The sequence below is a fragment of the Pipra filicauda genome, unplaced genomic scaffold (assembly GCF_003945595.2).
Source record: "Pipra filicauda isolate LSUMZ 115617 unplaced genomic scaffold, ASM394559v2 scaffold195_size2193078_pilon, whole genome shotgun sequence".
Lineage (NCBI taxonomy): Eukaryota > Metazoa > Chordata > Aves > Passeriformes > Pipridae > Pipra > Pipra filicauda.
In genome coordinates, this window is record NW_024104304.1 from 451,563 (window position 1) to 465,796 (window position 14,234).

Sequence of the window (14,234 nt, forward strand, 5' to 3'; positions counted from 1 at the left end):
ATACAAAAAAAAACCCCCAAAACAAAAAACCAACCACCAAAAAAACACATGAGAGAAAACAGCTTCAGCTGGAAACATGCAAACTATATAATCTGGGATAAAGGTGAAACACTAATATTCCATTGCTCCCCATTGCTTTCGTTCCAGGAGTCCGTGTCTGCCACTAGGCAGGCTCACAAGCTCCTGCTTGCCCAAAAACCTAGCCTGACACAGGGAAAGAAACCACTTTACATTATCCATAAGATTTCCCATCAACACTGCCTCCGTACAATCTTAAACATCCACTGGTCAGATTTTGTGACCAATACATCTGTTCTAGAGCAAGCAGCTGTCACAAGTATTAAGGCCATGTTGATGAGAACACAACTGTGATGGGCAGGACACGTCTCAAGGATGAAGGACCACCGCCTCCCTAAGATCTTGCTTTATGGTGAACTTGCCACCGGCTGCCGCATGAGAGGAGCCCCAAAGAGAAGATACAAGGACTCCCTGAAACAACATCTCAGCCTTGGCCATACTGATCACCACAACTGGTCTACTCTGGCCTCCAATCGGGAGGCCTGGAGACACACCATCTATAACGCAGCTGTCTCCTTTGAGAACACACGCAGGATCACTCTCGAGGAGAAAAGGCAACGCGGAAAGAACCGTGTCTTGCAGAATACACCATCTAAGGAGTCTTTCTGCTGTGCCTTTTGCAATCGGATATGTCTGTCTCGTATTGGCCTCATAAGCCACCAGCGTGCCTGTAACAAATGTAGATAGAGCCTTTCCCAAATCTTCATTTGCGAAGCCTAGCCATGAATGAATGAAGATTTCCCACATAAGTTAAAGCAAAAGTCCTGGTCAATAGAACCATCCGTATGACAAATCATATTTCGTTATCTAAAATACAGTGACTGTAAAGAGATAGTTATAGTTGTATTTGAGATACACCAGCTTCCACCTCCATAAATACTTGAAGATCTCTGCCATTCCCTCAGCATCTCTGCTTATTCAGCCCTATAGCATACCTCACATTTTTCTTACAGTGAGCATTTAATTGAACATAATTCAGCATTAAAACAAAACTCTGTGTATGCTTCAAACTGTAGTATATATTCAGTTAGTCTATTTTTTCTCTCAGGTAAAACAATTAAAATTTGTTGGACAAACACTGTTCTTATGGTACCATCATTAATCTGCAGCAAGAATTTGCTTTAAAGACTTTGCATTTTAATCTAACATTGAAAAGAATATGCTGCAGTGAAGACAAGAGGACTGTTCTAAACCCACCAAAAGAAATGCATTTTATGGGAAAAAAATAACATGAAAGTAACAACTGATAGCTTCCTTATGGATTACATCTGTGCAAAAGATAGTTCCATTCTTTTGCAGTTTACACCCACTTCTAGTTAATAATGACCCCACCAAGCAGAAACAGGTCATTGGTCAATGGCACATGAGTTAACAATGACAACTTCAGCATTTTACAGGTCATCAAAATTCCAATGTACCTATCATTTAAAAAAGACATCAAATAATGTAATAAAAAGAACTTGAAAACAATGCCTTATTCTGAGACTTCTACTCACATTATGTAACATAACTTTTCTTATTTAACTTTTGTCCAAAACTCTCCTATAGATCTTTTGCACAAATAGAGAGATAGGAAATAGAGCTTATTTGTCACTACATTTAGGAACTTCCAGACTCACCCATGAGTTCTCAGTATAGTTATTTAATATAACATTTAATTAATTATTTATTTCTGTAGCTGTAAAATATAAAACCAAATTATGATATCTGTACCTGTAATACAAAACAGAATTTCATATATGCTGAAGAAAACCACCCACTAGGTAGCAAACTTCTCATCCTGAAAGGATGTACCAAAGCTTTCCATGGTTACATCTCTATGCAATTTGGAGGGCTGAGAGAAGAGAGTTCCACATACTTATCCAACACAGCAAATGACTTACCACTACATAAGCATGCCTAGAAGAAGAAACACAATGTCCTGTTGAGCTGTGTTGATCTTTCTTGGTTAAAACAAATTGCTGGTACAAGACATTTAACTTTATATTAGTGACAAAGATAAAACTCCAAGAACAATAATTGCAAAATTAAGTCATATTTCCTTTCTTTTTCCCTCTTCTTCCCCTTCTGATTGAGTCTGCACTACTGAAGTATACAGAACTTAGGCTCTTATTTCAGTGAGAGCTGGTCCAGACCCTTAAAATTCTCTTACGGTTCACTGACATTCACTCACCTAAGAATGAATCTATCACTTATGCTGATGTAAGTGATTCCCACAGTACATGCGGTGGAGATTTTCAGTTACTCTCCACATGTCAGTTGGCACAAAAAGAGGAGAATGAAGTGCCTGATTTGGTCATAAAAAATGATATTTCCCAAAAGAATTATTTTTCTATGTAGCTTCCATGGTTCAGTAATTATAAAGACTAATTTCTATAGGATCAGCTCCCGAATGCCTAAAAAATTAAATTTGGTTCCTTCTCATGATCTATCTCAATCTATTACTTTCTTTTACATGGATAATCTCTGGTTATGCCCATTAGAATTATTTGCACTTTCTCAGAAGACAAGGTTAAAAAGTAGTTTAGATATCATGAGTTTCTTCCCTAACTTCCAGGTCAAAAGCCAAATCAAGCTTTGGAAACATATCTTGTTCCTAAACAGAGATTTCATATGCAGTACAAATCCTCAGAATCTGTGCATTTTTTCAGTCCACCATGAGTAATGAGGCACTTTTTTTTTTATGTGACTTTTTTTTTTTTAGGGTGACAGAACTAACTAGTTAGAACACTAACTAAACTGCCAAAGAAACCTTACTTTAATTATGGAAGAAATGTATGTTTATTTTAAAGTATACTGCAAAGCAACCACTTCGACTCCATTTGCAAGATAAAAAAAGTTTTTTTTTTTTGAAGAGTATATTGCAACTAAAATTATTACAAACGCATGTGTTTAATCAAAACTTAATATGAAACACATTCATCATGCAATTTTTCTGCCACTAAGGGAAAAACAATGTTTGGAACTGTTACAAATGGGAAAGCTGCCACTCACTGGGAGTAACAGAATCAATGCTATGGAATAATTCATGATTCACTGGCCTACAGAAAAAAAAAGTGCCTTTGGGGATGTCCTTTGCAAAGCTATCAAGCAACATTTTGTTCATATGAAATAAGAAAAGGGGTTGTAATTCTAAATTTTCTTTTCCTTGTCTTTCCAGAAAACACATGTTAAATGGTTTGTACTTATCATATATGCAGCTATAATACCAAGAAAATGCAGCATTACATTTCTAGCCAGAATAGCTAAAAAATCAAAGCATCTACTGTGCTGTAGTGATTTCTGTCTTTATATGAGTCGCATTATCTTTATACTTCCAAATCAAGAAATCTGCTCCCCTTTTACTTTTACATCCAACTTCATGTAACACATTCAGTGCTTCTTCACATTTAAAAATTAAGTTAATCATAAGCACAGTCTTCCTCAGCTGAAGTCTCCCACAACACTAGGACTTCAGAACACCCAAAAGTATGAATTTGTTTCTATTGTGATGATGAGCTTCAATTACGACACTTATAGAATTCTGTATAAATATTCTATTTTATCCCAGCTTTAGCAATTTAAATAAATCTTCCATTCTTTTATAATATCTGGCAGACAGAATGGATTTAACTGTAAGAGGAACATGGTTTCATAATCCCTGGAAAAATTTTCTTGTAGCTTTCTTTAATCATGAGGTGTCTATTTTTGTTTTGGATTATATCAAACAGATGGATTATCTTCCATGCAGCCCCACAAAAAATCCATTAAGGAAACTGCCTGAGGCTTTATATGCGAGTCAACGAGGTGTAAGCATTTTTACTTAAGAAACAAGCTACGTTTCTCAAAATACTCCCCACCTTTTTCTAGCTAGCATCATGGATTATTTGTATCCCCATCATGTTTACCTTTATGCTTGCAAACAGCAGAAAAACCACATGCAAAAACTTTTTCCAGAACAAAACAAAATCTATTTTACTCCTAATATTAGTATGTATTAGCTTATTCTATTCTTCATTTTCTGCTACTGTCTTTAATATTCCCCACCTCTTCAGTGCCTCATAGGACAGTATGGCCTACTATGCAAAGTAGGAGCTTCTAGGCTACAGGTAATATATCCACAATCATAAAATTCTATCACTGGAAGATGCAAAATTATAGAGTATTTCCAAAAGCTCTTCAGAGCAAACTGCTTTGCGGTCAATTCCCCAAGCAGATGTAGAGAACATTAGTATAACTATCTTTATGATCATCAGTTTTTTTTCTGATAAAAAGATGACTCTTCTAGTGTATATGCATTCTCTGAATTATGTTTCAATTCAATGATTCCTTCCACTCTGGAAAATCTGCAACTCTGCTTCTGGGAAGACACTAAAGGACATTACATGAATTATAGCAACAGAAGGAGATTCACAAACAACATCTATCTGTTCACATGTTCTCATGATCCCCTTAAACATCTGAAATATACGACTGTTTACGTATTACTGATCCTTACTTGAAAAAGCATACTTGATGATATATGAAAGTTTTACTGGAAGCATGCAAAAAAGTAAAAGTGTAGCCAAAATCTGGATGAAAGTACAATAGTCAAAATGCTTCATAAAAGATTACAGCAAATCCTTAATGATCTTCACAGAATGAAAGACATAAACCAAATTTAGATAATGTATAAAACCTTCTACCGGGCAAAGTAGCAAAATATATGGAAAACAAATTCAATGAAGCCCCATCTGCTACTACTGAGTAGTCGGAATTAATGACCAAAAAAAAAAGGCTAAATACAAAGAAGCATTCCTACAGACATAATGACTATCCACTAGACTAGCATAGCAGCTTTAAATTAAATTCAGGAAAGGAAAAGGCATTACCGAGATATCTGCAGTTATAAGACCAGAGTTTTCAAACACTTCAGCAAATCAGTCATTAGAAATAGAACACACATGTTAAACGTGGAACAGCGACCCCAATTGCATTGCCAACAACACAAACCTTGGAAAACTGCAATTTGAAAGCTGGAAATACTAACAGAAAATGAAAACTGTGTATATATTTTCACAGGCTGAAATTGGTGTTACTGTTTCTTGTAAACAATCTACAATATAATGTGAGTATCAGACCTATCAAATCTGTGGATCCAAAGGTGGGCAGACAAAATCAGAGCTCCCAGCCCTGCAGGTGACATGATGATGCCTTCCTGCTGCCTATCATGCTGGCATCAGCCTTAGAGACTGTGAAACCCAACATCCAATCTGTCTAAAAAGCTTACAGACTTCTAGAAGATGACGAACTGACTCATGTTTGACACACATGTAAACACACTGATACTCAAGCAGTTACATGCCTTCAAAATGCTTTAAAATCTCTCCACTACTTAAAGTATGGAGAAAAACTTATTACACCATTTGAGCACCTTTCACACACACGAAAGGGAAGGCTGAGGACAGCAGAACCTCCTCAAAGGGCAGTGACTGCTGATCTGCTCCTTGCACCCAACACGTAACCAACAAGTTCTGTTCACACAGGTCACACAGATGCAGAAGGACACAATTTTCGGCCATATCCCTTTCCCATAGTAAGGGACCACTCAGTTAAATTAACAGTGAGTAAGTTCAACAAATCATGTATTTTTCTTTTTTTTTTTTCCATATGGTGCATACTGTGAAATTGGTCACAAGATGCAGCAAAAGAAAACAGTAAAACTGTGTTCCAAAAAGGACTGTAAAATTCCTAGAGAACTGGTCCATTGCTGGCTATTAAGAAGGATGGGCCAGCATGCATTTTTGGCTAAGGAAGTCCCAAAAGCTCTGACAGACAGAATCTGGTAGTAAATAATAGGTGAAAAAAAAATCATTTTCTACACACTTCTATCCATTCTCAGAGAAAAAGTTCTGTGATAATTCCTTTAGTCTGAGTCTGTTTGCAGTCATTACCTGTTTAAGAAATCGCTAAGAAAAGTTGGAGCAGAGATTGGGACCACACCCTTTCAGAGCACAAAGAAAGAAAATCACACCTTGGCTCACACAGCAATCACTAAGACTAAATTTAATCACTAAAACCAATTACTAAAGCAAAAACTAATTTGCACAAAAAGAACCAAAGGTTGTGTCCCAAATGGTTTAAAAATATTAGCAGAAACATTAGTTAACCTTACAAATGGATTTAAATTCACTCTGATCGAAGATTGTTTAAGTTTTTGTTTTGTTATGAATGAGAAGCCAGATTGTATGTATTGTATGTATGTATTCTGACAAGACTTTCCATAGCTTCAATTCACAGTAATTTCAATATGTAAGGATTAAAAAATGAAAATACCCACTGTACCAAATTTTCTTACATTTTTTAGCGCTATATTTACTTGAGTGCCTGAGACTTGAGCATCAGCTTCTCAGTTTCACATTTAAATCTCTTTGTGGACAGGAACTGTCTTTGCTGCTTCCTAAAGTGAGGTGAACCAACTGATCTCAGTTACAAAACTATCATCTTCTTTATAGCAAAAGTATTGAGTAGAAGCAATACTAATGTGGTTTCTCCAATGAAAGGATTTTTAAGGCTCACAAATAATGCAGACGTCCTTTACTAAACTTCTCTGTATTTTCTCCTAACTCTACACTACAAAGTACGTGACAATCTATCTTCAACAATTGACATGACCCTGCACAAGAATAATGCAATGCTGTTGATCATGAAGGACACATGGAAGGAATATAACAAGTACTTAATTACGTTGACAGCCCAACTACCACTTGAACACAAAACTTAAAAAGAAGCCATACTTTAAGTTCTTTGTTTATTTTTCTCCTGCACATTTTCTGGAGAGGTTCAATTCAAATTAATTTAATTAATCTACAAACCTAAACTAACCCAGTCAAAACAAAAGGGCAATTTCAAAAGAAAAAGATCCCTCCTATTTGAGACAAACATTTAATGATGGGATAGTTTCATATCAAAGAACAACCATATCAAAGAAATAGACTAAATATGTCTACTCGACTGTATGAGACAAAATGAAAATTGTTCTGGATAATTATCAGAATACAGACTGTAGATTTGATGCCCGGATGCAGCGCTTGGAGCTCTGAAGGAGTTTCAGCTAGACTGCTTCATATCACCAGCCTGACCACGTGAGGCTGTAACTCAAACCTTCTGGGAGGACACAGGTAGAACAAGTCTTTTCTCTGGTTTCTTTGATGTTGAAGAAGAATGATAACTGGCTAGAAAACTGGCTACACTGTTACTACTCTGTTGAAGTTGGATCAGAGGAAGGAAAGCCAAAGATCCTTTTGGTAAACTTCTTTCTACTTGTGGTTAAGGAACTTGCCATAAACATGTTGGGAAGCACAGAATAGAACAGCCATGTACAAATGAAATCAACTGAAATAATAAATATTTATTGTCTGCTACAGTCTGAATGTCTTCTTTATTCATAGCCTGCTCTTTATGTCTGGGTTTTAAGTACAGTAATCAGCTGAGGGAAGTTTCTGTTTAGTCTTCAGAGTCACTGGAAATTACAGCACATATTTATCTAAGCTGTAAATGAAAATGCTAATTCTTAGTGTTCAAAGTGTATTATGAAGGGAAGACAGAAGTATTTAGGGGATGTGTTAAAGGTATTGAGACCTCTCTTCTTTTGATTATGCCCTAGCACGAAGATTTAAAGAGACATCATTCTTACAGAGAAGAGGGTACTTTCCCTAGAAACCTGAAACACCACATCTGCAGATGAGAATCTCTACAGATGAGAATTTGAATATATTTAGGAATTCGTCTTTGAGTCATACTAGTAAGATACAAATCACACTTTATACTACTGTTCTGTCAAAATGCAATGATACAAACCAGTGAGAATTGACACTGCATGTGCCTAAAAATGAAATATGAAATTGCAGTATGAGGCATTAGCCCCTATAGCATTGCCCATGACTATGTGGAATTACCAACGGTCAGTTTAAAAAGTTTAGTCTGAATTTTGCATTTATACACCATAAATGGGGGGGGAAAAGTCCTACATATACTCTGCTTTTATTCATCATAAATGATTAACTTAGAGCTAAAATTTTATTGTCTTAAAAATATTCAAAGACTCAAAACATTTCTATTTTGCATCGTATGTTAAAATAACACCAAAACATCCAGATCCATCTTGATTTTCCATAGCTTGCTTCTGAGGCCTCACACATTGAAAGACTGCACACTGCACATTGTGTAGTGATTTGCCACTTAGGACGTGCACGTTATCAATGCATTTTGCAGTACAACATGTTCCAACAGACATGACACTTTCTGTGTGATTACTGTTGAGCAATAATCTTGAAGAAAATTCCTGTGAATTACAAACATAAGTAATACAAAAGGCCATTCTTATCTGTGATCTGGCAAACTATATAAAGAGAAAAAAATGTATTGCATCTCGCTTGCTTTTGACTCCTTTTAAATCCACAAATGGGATGTTTACTGGTGAAATACCTTCTCTGTTACAAAAGAACTTTTTTTTCCTGTTTTTTGCTCTTTCTTCCCAATAAACTGAAAATGTTACTTCAATTATTTCAAATACTTTGTCATATCGTATTTTGGTTAAAAGGTGGTGCATATATAAGTAACTTGGGTCAAAATCATGTGATGATGCTGCTGCCCATGAGGGACTGTTGGGTACTTTGGCTGTCAGAAGTTCATTCAAATTCATAACCATTTCACTAAGCATTTTTTTTTTTCTGATCCCAGTAATAATCTTTCTGTTGAGAAATATACAAAATCTATTTTGTTAAAGATGTAATTTCAAATGTGTTATCTATATTACAGAAGGATTTGACAGTTCTTGACATGTTCCTTGAAAACTGTGGGAGTTGAGAAGGAAACTGTAAGGCAAGAATAAGGGAGAGATATTGTTGTTTTAAGATTAATCAGCAGATGTGAAACACTGTTTACGGGAAGTATAAACAACAACTTTCCTGGCACTAAAATATACAGACACCAGCCCAATATGCAACATATACATGCATATACACACACAGAGTATATTGTTATAATTCCTTAATTTAAGCCAATCCGGCAAACAATCACATTTTTAACTGATATCTGGGAGAAAAATTTCTGATAAAGAATACAGAATCAATTTGCAGTGCTGTGGATTTGTCCATTCAATTTCTCAAAAATCTCCACTTGAACAAGTCAAGTAATTTTTAAGAATGTCTTCTTTTTTTTTTTTGGTCCAATCAGTAGTATGTTAACTAATATACTTGAAATGTATCTGTACATCATCTGCTCAAAGTAACTTAAAAAAACTCATAAGAAATGCTTTTGAATAAGTAAGCTGATTTTTTCCCACTTAATCAAGTTGTATAGCTATAATGCTCAAATACAAACCAAAATCTCTATAAAAAGGTCCACTCCAATATTAACAACAGGAAAACCTAGTTTCTGGTGCTCAGAAAAAAGGTAGTGATATTTGTAAGCACATGCATATTGCAGTCTCTGCACCTGATACGAAGGCCTCTGTTTTCCTAAATGCACGAGCACGTAAATGGGCAAACATTTATATGTACTTTTGAGGAATATTATCATGAGAGATGATATCTGATAGGTAATGTACACATCTATACCACCAAGTTAATTCACTCTTAGTTTCAAACCAGATCCCTAGGCTCCATCTAAGCCAAGTTGAAAACATGACAGTTGAAGGCTGAAGCTACAGTATGAAGTGAGTATTATCATTCCCTCAGTGGAAAAAAACACAGGTGGAACATGTGTCTTACTCTACAGACAGTACAAGCTTATGTCAAAGCACTCATCTGGGAATTAAAGCTCACTTTCTGGTACAGATAACCAAGAAGTATAATACAAGCTTAAAGTTTCCATATAAAAATTTCCAATAAATACTGCAAATTATTTTAATGCATAGAAGAAATTAAACTCTTCAGAAGAACTTATGGTTTTGTGTATAAACAGGACTAATGCATTGGAATCAGTCATGGAATATAAATAAATAATCTCTACCGCTAATTTTGTGCTTAGAAGTAGTTACTGAACTCTTTAACAGTGCTGCACCTTCAAGTGTTCACTGCAGGACAATTCTTTCAAAATCACATTGTTTTAACAGTCTTTTTAACATATAAAAGATTAACAAATTATTAAGATATATTTTAACAAATGACAAGCATCTCTTTATCGTAATACAGCTCATCAAGTCAGTAGTGAGATTTTAAATTGGTACAACACATTGGTTAAAGGTATTTCGATCGCTGTGTTTACAAACCAGTTGCAATGGGGGAGGAATGCTGGCATCTGACTTCTATCAGCATATGAATTAGCAAGAAAAGTGCCAGGGTAGCCATAAAAAGGTCACTACAGAATACAAGTAGAAAACAGACTACTCTGAGTACCATTTATAACTATTTATAGCATATGCCATTCATGTCCATAGTAGGTTTACAACTAGAGCTCCTCCTATATTTCCTTACAACTTCTAAGAAATTCCCTTTGTTAACTTGACATTTATAAAATAGTCTTAAAGAAATGTCAGCAAGGTACACCACCGCTTCTCTGCCTGATTTTCCAAAGTTATCAAATAGAAAATGGCATTAACTGAAAAAATAAAAAATAATTTTCCCAAGTCTCTGTAGACAAAACAAAAACAAAAAAGTTACTACAATTCTGGAAAATTAATATAATTAATGTAATTTCATACTGTGTGAGAAAAGAAATTTAGAAATTAGAAATCACAAAGAACCGTCAGAAAGTGAGAATTAGATGGGTGAGAACTGTTAGCTTTACAACTTAGAAAAGGAGGCATTATTTTCCAAGTGTTAGGTCAGTGGGTCCAAGTTTCTTACAGCATTTATTGTGGCCCCAGTCCAGACTGAATTCAATGGGAATCTTTCCATTGACTTCAATACACTTCGGATCAGCAACTATACTGTCATGTTTTATATAATTTTTGTCAACTGAGAATAATAAAGTAACTCAGATTAGCCTGGGTGAAAATCTAGAAGTCTTTATTACCTGTTCCATTACAGCACCACTTTCATATTTATCTTCTGAACAGCAATTAACTCTGCTATAAACGTAGTATGGAATTAATCTAGTTAAAATAACTTGTCAGTCAGAATGAAGATAAATGCAAATAAAGTTGGCTAAAAATACATCCACCTAAAGTGAACCTAAAAATTATACTTGACAGAAAAACCTGCATTCAGTCTAAAAAAATGTGTTTGAGCTTACAGCAACCACTATGTAATTAATGAATGATCGTTGAAAGTATTACCCAGTCAAAGCTGTCATCTCCGCTTCCTCAAGTGAGAACAAGACTAAAAACATCTGTTATAGTAGCTCCAGCACTCAGAAAGTCATCAGCAAGACTCTTCCCTGTCTATTTCAACGATTCAGAAATTAGAAGAAGGAATAAAGATATAATAATGAAAAAGCTAATTCAATTAACCAAACCTACTTGGAAAGAAATAATGATGAATGGCATATACCTACCAAAATCAGCTGTTTATATATTAAAAAAACCACCCCAGTCAAGTAACAATTTCACTTCACTCATAAATGTATTTAGAGGTAAAAGCCAGAAAAAAGAAATAAGGTATTTTTCTGAGACCCACAAGACATCATCTGCAGAGAAAATGGTAGTTCGTACATCCGTTATGACTGTAATGCTGACACTTTTGAAAAGCAGGCCAGCAGAGTTCAGCTTCTACTATCAAGGCATCTCAGACTAGTGGATCAACATCAGATCTTAAACTAAGAATTTTGATAAACTCACACAACCAGTTTCTTGAATCTCCTGATCTCTTTTATCTTAAAAACTGACAGGAAATAATTTCTTCTTTATATACTACTTGCAAAGAGAGTGGTCCTTTATAGGACTGCCAAATTTAAGACAATATAAAATCAGAATGAGTATCTATGGAACATTTCCATAAATAATAAATTCACACAACACATGATCTTTCGAGCACCAGAAATACGACAGGATCTTTTTAATCTACCAGAAGATTAAACATAGAAATACAATAATTAGACTAGTTGCATAAAAAATGAAGTAACACTTTCAGAAAGAAATTTTTTTCATAAGGCCTATTGTATAGATACATAACAGAATTTTTAGGTTTGTTTTTATCTGAAGCATTTCATAACTCAGTATGTAAATGCAAATATAAAATACAAATGCTGAGTAAATGTCATCTTACTAACTAAAACTGGTACAAACCAACATAACATCAACATAAAGTGCATCAAGCAAAACATTACATGACACAGAGAGAAAATTAATAACGAAAAAAATTACTTTGATCTTCATGCCACTACATAACTACATCAGGAATCTTCTTTCTTTGGTTCCTGTTTTGATCAATCTCAGCAGGGCTTTAGATACAGTAGAATTACATTAACTTTAGGTTTGCTTTCCAAACATACAGGATACCTGGCTATATCAGTTTATTTTCAGGATTTCTGCTTTATGAATAAAATACTGCAACTTCTGTTGTATCTTGTAGTGTACCTTGAATACACTTCAAAAAGAATTCTACTACCATTACCTAGCATAAAACACAGATTTTTCCAGAGAATGCATTGATCTAGATCTGGCATTCCTGATGCAGTTAGGAAAGATTAACAGACAAAGTAGGAGTATAGGCATAACAGTGGGAGTCAGGTCAAAAGCTGAAAGTAGTGATACGTTGCTATCGTTGGCACAAATAAGGCCACATCTGAGGTCTTGTGATGTGACCTAAATATTGAGGGCAAACTCTACCATTTTAAGTGTTTGCAGCTGTATTTCTGAAAGATATGATTTCTGGAGAGTAAACATGAGCAGTTGCAAATGCTCAGACATATTACTTGTGGCAGGAGAGCATATGCTAGGCTTAGAAGAGTGCTACAAATGTCCTGCCAGCTTTACCCACAAGCACTCACTTCAGAGTTCCCATCTGCATAATTGTAAACACAAGGAGCTTCCACTGAAATCAAACTCTGACAAAACTCTACCTATGTTAAAAAGGACAGTCAGGCTGAAATTAAGCTCAAATAAATCTTGATTTATTCTATACTTTAAACAGTTGGCCCCTCAAAAAAAAAAAAAAGAAAGCATTTATCAAAACAGCTTGTCATCAGTAAGATCGATGACTAGCCACTAAACTATTCAAGTGACAGCATGGCCTTTTTTTGTCATCAGCAAAATGAGTTTGATTACTACCTTTACTAAATGCTATCTAAATTATTCTCTCCATACTGTCATGTTACTCTTACACAGAGTGGGTGGAACTGGGATGGTCTGGTTAACTTAAGTTCCAAATAATACTACTGAGGGAAAACAACCACATGACTTGGAATTATTTACTTAGCTTTACAACCTACTTTTTCCTGTTTACAACTTCGAGCATTAATAAGAGTAATAATATACCAGAAAGTGTTCTGCCCAAAAATTAATCACACCTCTCAAAGGCTAGAGGCAATAGGAGTTCAGGGGGTGCTCCATCCTAGTCAGTTGCCCCTTAGACGCTGCCTCAAGATGAGTTCATTTCACAACCATGCTCTTCTTGCTAAAGCAAAAGGGATCATAAGATGGCTATTTCATAAGATGACTATTTCTAAAAAGACCAGTTTAACAAATTAGGCTATGTCTAACACTAACGTGGCTGAATAGAAGAAACAGACTATCTGCATGTATGTTTGTATGGGTGGGGTATCCACTCAACCTGCAGAGCTGTTCCAGGGCCACTAACCGTGCATGTGGCTGGTTAGTGATACAGTCATACAGTTTCCACAGTACAACCCAAGGCCTGTCTTGAGCTTAGGCACCCTATTTGGCTATCACAGGGAGGGCACAGCAGAATTCAATCCCTCTCTTCCACATCAGTGCCATAACTCCTAGGGTATCCCACCAGAGAAGATTACACTGAATTCCACAGAAGAGGGGTGGAGAGGAGTCACTTACATATTACGCGTCTATTCAATTGTACACATTATGTTCCTTAATGTACACACTGGAGGAACAACAGGAACAATAGAAGCAGTAAGTTGCACAAGACATCCCTCATAGCCCTCAACAATCCATCCCACTTTCCAACAGATGACAGCCAATTACCCTCTTGAGTAGGGGTGCCCATATATCCCAAAGCTGAGAATAGCTTTTGTTTTCCACAGCCCAAACACACCCTTTTATCACAAAGTTGCCACAC

General features: G+C 35.6%; 1 protein-coding gene across 1 annotated transcript in view; it reads right to left on the reverse strand.

Moving 5' to 3' along the window:
• COL21A1 (collagen type XXI alpha 1 chain) overlaps positions 1 to 14,234 on the reverse strand; it is a 99,945-nt gene that overhangs the window by 21,796 nt on the left and 63,915 nt on the right. The gene's annotated exons all lie outside the window — the stretch shown is intronic.